Source organism: Morchella sextelata, assembly GCF_020137385.1.
Source record: "Morchella sextelata strain SCLS chromosome Unknown scls_6, whole genome shotgun sequence".
NCBI lineage: Eukaryota > Fungi > Ascomycota > Pezizomycetes > Pezizales > Morchellaceae > Morchella > Morchella sextelata.
This window is the reverse complement of record NW_025408621.1, coordinates 85,528-93,519: the sequence shown is the minus strand read 5'-3', so window position 1 is coordinate 93,519 and position 7,992 is coordinate 85,528.

Below are 7,992 nucleotides of genomic sequence, written 5' to 3'. Positions count from 1 at the left end.
CTCGGCGACTTCGGGAATATGTCAAAAAGGCTTGGCTATGTGGGTGTTCGGGGAATTTATGTGGCGTTTGATGTAAAGTAGATTGGAGGATGGGATGGATGGGTGGATGGGATGGAACGGTATAGGGTTTTGGGGGGGGGGGGGGGGGGGGTAAGGGGGTAAGTGAATAAGGTTGAAGGGTAAGCTATGTACGCTACGCTCTTTGCTCGCCGTGTTTGTGCGTGCGTTACTTTGCCTGATGAATGGAATCTGATCTGAGTGGTTGGAACGGGACGGCTTGCTAATGCTAGGTTGTGTATGCTATGCTATCGACCGAGTGAGATCGCGTGGATGTCAACTGTGATCGCCGAGGAAGCCTGCAGCTTGGTGTGGGAAGGGGAAGGGGAGGGGGAAAAAAACTTTATTTCCCCGGTGCCGTAGATGCCGTTGATACCGTCCGCTGTCTGATGAGATAAGAAGGGAGGGGGGTGCAGGCGAGGGGTGGATAAAAATAATATAAAATGAAGGAGGTGGTGTGTACGTCGATATGGCCTGATGTTTTTCGTATCGTAACTTTATTCGAAAGCCTGGGACCTCCTTTCGCAAGGGTTTGTTGCGTTGCAATTGATTAGTCTATCGCTTCGGGGGTTTTCTATTTCTGCCTATTTCCTCCGCACAGTCACAGGCAGCAAAGTGGAGTGGAGTGGATCGAGTGGAATACAGGTCGCCGAGCTGATCTGACGCTTTGTTTCCCGCTGAGAGAATATTCCGTACCTTGGTACTGGGTTCCTCCAGTCTCGGAATGTATAAACGGTAGCTATGGACTGTTATGATCACCACTCACCGCGGAAAGTGTAATTGACAGTAGCAGACAGACAGACAGAGAGCTCAGGTATGTATGATGTGGTAGGTAGTAGCAGTACTAGTGGCTGTTTGTACTGGTGCAACAAATGCCAAATAAACAGCAAAAAATAATAATAACAATACTTTCGACTGGTCTATCTTTTCCCTCGCTTTCTTTACCTCCTTCGGTTCTCGCTAAGATCAGTCTTTTTAGGTATATAGCAGATATACTTGATCCTATGCAGTCCGGATCGATCCCTTGGCTATGCGCCGTGTGAAGAAGGTGTGATGGCTGCGATGACGAGAAGATTGCAAACGTAAAGTATAATTGAGTACTGTTACTGGTATAAGCTGGGTGTTTCTCCCCCCACGGTGATGTGTGGTAGCTGGCGAGCGAGCGGGCGGGCGGGCGATGATGGTGGTGGTGGTTAGTATTCGGCGTTCAGTTCTCTTCGGCGACCAGAAAATACTCGTGTCCCCTGACTAAGTTAACCGATATGTCCTTTTGGCTCTCTATCTCGTGCACCGTCTCCCTGTCTGCAGCAACTTTCGCTTCTCAATTCTCTTTCCTTCCACCCCACCTGAAAGGATCGGCCACTGACTGAAAAAGGCTGGAATTAACGAATCGATGGTTGATTATGATTATGCTGTTCAACCAAGGAACTCCCAGCTACAGGAGTTGATATTGCTCTATATCTCTCTCGCTCTTTCCCCCCTTTCTAAGATATCTCTCAATATCTCTCGCTTTCTTTCTTTCTTTCTTGGTGGATCAGTCTCAATCGTGGTACGGTGGGGCAAGTAACTTCTTGGTGAGAGTGGATAGAACCGATTCAAGATGGCCGACAGAAAAGTGGCAGCAACAGCGGAAGCAGATGCAACAGCAAACAAGAACAGGAACAGCGGCAGGAGAAGAAGAGTGGGTAGATAGGTGATTGAAGTAATGAGGCCAGGGAAACGAGGATGAAGTTTAAGGAGGCAAAAAGGAGTCGACGGGATTTGAGTACCTACCTTCATACACACACATACATACATACATACATACATACATACATACATACCTTACATCTCCTCTTCTCTGCCTTTCTCCTTCCTCCACATACCCCCCCTCCCATTTGCCTTCGCCCGTTGCATGGCTGGCTGGCTCGTTCTTGCATCGTCCCTCGCAATATCATCCCTGCCATATTCACAAAATTTCTTTCCTTATCTTCGCACCAGCACCGTTAGTTGCTGTGCGACCACCCCCAGGGTCCCGTCCAATTTCCCACCACGCGGCATAACGGCTGCGGGGGGAAAAAAGAAATCTACGATGTCTCTTGTGCGTCCGCGGAAACTCTTGCCGCGAAACAGTAGGTGGAATGCGATACATGCTGCACATCGAACATACATATTCTAACGTTCATAGGTATAACGGTCGAGGAGCTACCAGACTTCAGACTTCAGCCTGTCGCGGTCAGTCAGTCAATCGTGTGAAACTATGTATGAACCCCTACATGTAGTTTTATCGTGCTTTAGGTGCTCTACAATCGCACTCTTCCAGATCGAAGGACGTTTTTCAATATTGCTGTTATTTCCTCAGTTACGTGGAAATAAATACAGACTATCTGGTCTCTCCTACTCGCAATATTTCTCTTCAGTCTCCTCGAAATCATACATATTACATGTATTCATCATCACCGCCAACTCACTGACCCCGATCAACATGATATGTACGCAAGTACTGGTACACCTCCTTACCTCCACCTAGTCATGTTGTAACCCGTATAACATCGATCCATCGAAGCTCGCACCCGCAAGAAGAAACCTCGCCTCGCTTCGAGAGAAATTAACAACTCGGCATGCGAGCCCCTCGCGTCGTGTTAACAAAGAAAACATCATGTACACCATGATCTTCTCCTATGAAAACATCCAGATATGGTTAATCCCAGAGGCACATCACCTTCCTATCCAATTTTTCAGCATCACGAGAAGCTTGCCTTAGCCTATTACTTGACGGCGGGGGATGGAGGATCCTGCTTTCTAATCAGATTCGTAACTGTAACGCCAACAACTTCTCAAGGCGGCATGGTCGCAAAGCCTTTTGAACACCTTCCAGCTGAAAGCCACGGTGATACCCGGTAACTGGGATTTTCATTCGTTCACGAAAAAACGAGCAAAAAAAGGTTCAACACCCCAGGTCAAACCGACCAACGAGATTCGAACAGGAAACAGCTCTTGCAGAAGATATTCGATGCGTTTCTTTTCTGTTGTCGTTGTGCCTTTGGCCGCGATGCCCGCCTACGTGCACTTTTGTCAACAATATCCCCCACCCGACCAATGTGGATTCCGGTAGTTATGTATTTATCTACAGATAATTTACTAGTACGGTCCACGATTATTAGTACCTGCGACCATTGGTTGAACTCAAACGATAGCTGATGAGAGAGATAAACCCCCGCATCTGCTAGACATTTTTCAAATCCACGGGTGCGCTTGATCCGTGCCGTCTTTTGCAACGACCTGAGCATGTCTCTCGAACGATCATCATACAAAGTGCGCGTTCCGGAGTTAAGAAACGAACGAATTAAGCTTTGCATCTGCATTGATGGTTTTCGTGATCGCCAGAACTCATAGCCGATCACTCGTGTCCTCTCCTGGAACTGCAGTATTCCAGGGTATCCCTGCTCGTTGCTTTTCTCCTGGATGGTGGCTGTACATGAAACGTCCAAGCCAGGGAAGGAAGTAAGGAAGACTCAACATCGTCAAAACGGACCCGGTTATTAGATGAATATCCTGAATTCCAGTACTTGATTCACGCCCAGGAAACGGCTCGCGGGTTAGAAAAACATTGGAAATGTGCATGGACCGGTTTCACACCTTAATGTAACGTCCATCTATCTTAGGATATCACACACACCACATATGCATCTAGTGTGTGCAGGACCCTGCGCTGCGTGCCAACGCCCTCAGAAACACGCAAAAGCATACCTTCTAGTTTATGCATTGGTGGGGTTGCCCCAACTCGAAATCCACGCAGTGCCTTCACTCACCGACGATAAGTACTGACGAGAAGTAATGGTTTGGCTCGTGATAATGTCGTAGTGCCTTGGCCTCCGAAGGAATCACAGAGACTTGGCATTTAACATACAAGCTCGTACCAAGTACCTACCTAAGCATATGGAGCCCCGGGTATTGCAGAGAATCAGACTTATATGCTTTACTCACACTAAACACTCACCATATCTCTAGCAACTCACATATGTGGAGGCTATCTAAGCTATGTATTTGAGTATAATTCAGTACTAACAAGTTGAACTACTTATGTTAGTGTGTAATGCAGTTCGATTTACTCTACCACCTATTTGAAGAGTTCAATACCGTTAGTTGTATACATATACGAACAGGAATTTCCATAGGAGTTAGAACTTCGCATTCCAGCCTAAAATTAGAATTGTACTTTATCAAAAACTTCCCTTCTCAAAGGATGTGCATATGCGGGATGGAATTGGCCAATCAAAAAAAAAAAAAAAAAAAAAAGAATCAATCCTTAATTTGTAAAAAATCACTTTGCGAGGAGACATATCGTACCTTCTACCGCAAACGCTTATAACATTGAAAGTTGGATTTTAACTAGAGAATCAGCTAGATTAGAAAAAAAAAAAAAACATGTCCTGATTTCCAGCAATAATAATATGCGCCCAGGGATACGGCGCAGTCAGCGGTGACGATTACTATTCTCCTACCACCCATTCACTATCTGCACTGATTATATGGCATTACATCCCGTCGGTGCAGCGCAGCCTCGAGTTTGTCGGTGTTGATTTCGTCTCTGATACATACAAATCAATACCCGACACGTGCACCGCCCACGTGGTTGCTGGCCATGATACTTCTACTGTTTGTTGTGTTTTATAATCTGTTACGCTTTCGGAGATGGATATTAAATGAATGTGCTTTGGTATCGGGGAGGTACCAAGGGCTTGCGGTATCGCGGTTATACTTTCGGGGATAGAAATTATACTGGTCATGATCTAGTATCGGGGATACATACTATATTGTGCGTGTTCTGGTGTATATCGGGGAAGTACCAAGGTAGTACTGACTGACGTTTGTTTCCCAGTCCACAAGTGCTACACATATGTACCCACCCCTTGATCTATGTAGTAGCTACGGGAACAACCGCCCCACCGGGATACTCTCACGGTAACAAACCCCCTCGCAGCAGCGAGAAACTCGGCTGGTAGGAGAATGTCGATATTGTAACCTGCTACTCTCGATGGGGTGTAGATATATATGCAGGTGTCTACTCCAAACATTTGTGGTCTACCTAAAGTACTCTAGTACAGTTTGATGTTCAGTGCAGACTGCTTATACCAAGGTAGAAATATTAGCTGCAACTGACGCTGATATATATATGTTCCCGCTCAAGCGGTTGCCCTACTCCTACTGCTGCTGCTGCTGCTTGTACCGGGTGTTGAGGGTAAGTGATCAGAATCTGATAAGTGAATGCTGCGGTCAATACGTGTATTTGTCTTATCAGATTCTGATCACATTTCGCTACACCCTAGTACATACAGCTGTTGATGCCCTTGGTTAACAGGCAAGACTCCAATCATTGATATTCTAAATATAACACAAGTCCAGACATGCGTCTGTCGACAGTTTTTTTGCCTAGGGAACAACAAGTTACAGCGGTAAGCTGCAGCTTAGGATCGAAGAATTGACTCCGACCTTTTTTTCACGAGAGTCCTGAACGGTGCATATATGGTCCGGAAGCTCTGACGAGCTTCTACGCGCAGAGAAAATGGCGGAAGCAGCATGAGCCGGAGCTATAAAAGCCATTTATGTATTAAGGGGTTGAAAGCAGTTACCATTGGTATATAGGCTATTACAGCTACAGTAGGATATCGATATGATGAACTGTTCATATATGACCTCCCCTCCCAAGAAAAAATTGAGGTGTTTCAAGGGTCATTTTGTATGTCCCAACATATAGGTATTCCAGAGTGATATCGCCTTACAGGCTATTGAGCTATCGTTGCTCCTAGATCCTTTCTAGCATTAAATTAGTAAAGGGGCCAAAGCTCAATAATTACCTTGTTCATTATCATCGAAGCTATTAACATCATCAACATTACTATACCATCATATTAATCACCGCATATATACAAACCATGAAAGCACTATCTATTCAAGGATTCGCGAATGAAGGGGGAAAAAAACATGCAAATTAATCCTCAGACCGCGGCCGAGATGCCCAAATTATCGTACTTTTGATGACTCTTGCTCGAATAAGATTGAATGTGTTTGGCGCAGCTTAAAGAAGAAATGAAGAAATGAAGAAAACAGAAAAAAGGAAAAGGAAAAACACGCATATAGTTTACACATGGACAGATAATAAGAACACCTTTACCCGCGGAGGACACCTAGCTCTGAGCTTTGGACACTTTTTGGTCTTCCTTCAGAATAGAGTCTTTTAGCTGCGCGAGTTGAACAGAAAGTCGAGCAGGTTGGACAGAAAGTCTAGCTGTTTTCGGAAGAGACTTCCAGTCGTTCAACCAACAAGATGTGCAGGACTTTTTGTCGAAGTGCTCGACTTTCTGTCCAACTATTGCAGCTAAAAGACTCTAATACACATAATTCAGGTTTCCGGTGTCTGAATTTGAACACGTCTAACCAAGGTGATCAGTCATATCTAGATCTATAGCTCTCATGCCAGGCAACAACTTTTAGGATCTAATAATAACACAACGTAGGTGCTTCAGATCATTCAAGTAAACAGATGCTCTCAACATGTGAAAGTAGATTTTATGTCGAGTGATTTTAGTTTATGAGTGGCTGATACCACGCTTGTGTATCACATGTATTCCAAATGTATATTACTCATTTCGGGTATAGATTGATTGAATATGCGCACAGAACATGACTATATCAAGGCATAATGATCTAGGTGATTAAGACACACATTTTATAAAGAGCGCTCGGGTCTAGACAAAGAATTGGTATTCGGGCGGGGGAAATCTACATGAATCTCAGCAATATCTCCTCTTATTCCTTGAAAATCTAGCACCTAGCTCCTGCCGATGAGAATTTTCGATACCCAGCGACGATAGTATTTTAAATTACCTCCTCCCATGTTCGGATTCAGATGATGCGGCCCATGGTAAACCGAATGCCTTTTGTGGGGGGATGGGCTCTCAAGGAAACCAAGGATCTGTATATGCAGTCGGGAGTGGTGCTAAGTCTAAATACTTGATATCACCAGCTGGTTGGTACAGTCGTTCACCGTCTCTTGACGTAGATTGATTGGTTAGGTCAATAGCTAGTTGGTAGTGAATTATTGCCCTGCCGGTGATATATACTCAGGTGCTTCGCGCCGTGATTACCAGTGGGCAACCGGGTGATCGAATATAATATTGCAATTGACTCTCTCATGATACAACGAGTATTAAATATAAGGGTAAAAGAGCATGAATAATTCGGTCTAAGATGTTGGTACGCCCTAGAGCGATACTCTTAGATAGTGTTCACCACAACAAGAATTCGAAAGCTGTAAAGGAAAGAACTTATTGGCCCCCAAAACTTAACGCGTCATCAAAGCGTAGGTTTCTTGGTGTTTGTATAATAGTATCGCTATCCCTTGGCTTGGTAAATCTGCAAGTTTCACCAGCTGGCCAAGGCATAAGACTCCGAATTATGAACTAGTCGAAGCACACATGGTTCTGGATCAATATGTCGAACCAGTCATGTTCGTAAGGCTTAAGGGCGCTAGCGGCAAAACCTACGTAAGCGCTTGGCCCGTAACCAAGTACCCAATGAATATACAATTTTGCACCATACATGAGTCCAGCCTAATAAATACATACAAGGACCCCGGGGCCATCAAAACCGAGTGATCTCTCATGACTCTCACGACCGAACCCGCCATAACCAATTGGCTTAGTAGCCACAGCTTGGCCCTGTCTACGATCAGCTATAACTTAATACGCCACCAGAGACTCCTTCCACAGTTTGGGGGGGGGGGGGGTTAAAGAAGCAAAAAGAGGTGGCTAGTGCACAAATCCTTATCATCCCCATTAATTGGATCTGAGTCAATCTCTCACCAAACGCCCTACCCGATCCTATGGCCCCCACGTAAAGGCATTAGCAGTTGACAGCCCAGCTAAGAAACGGTGGCCCAGATTATTGCAGTTG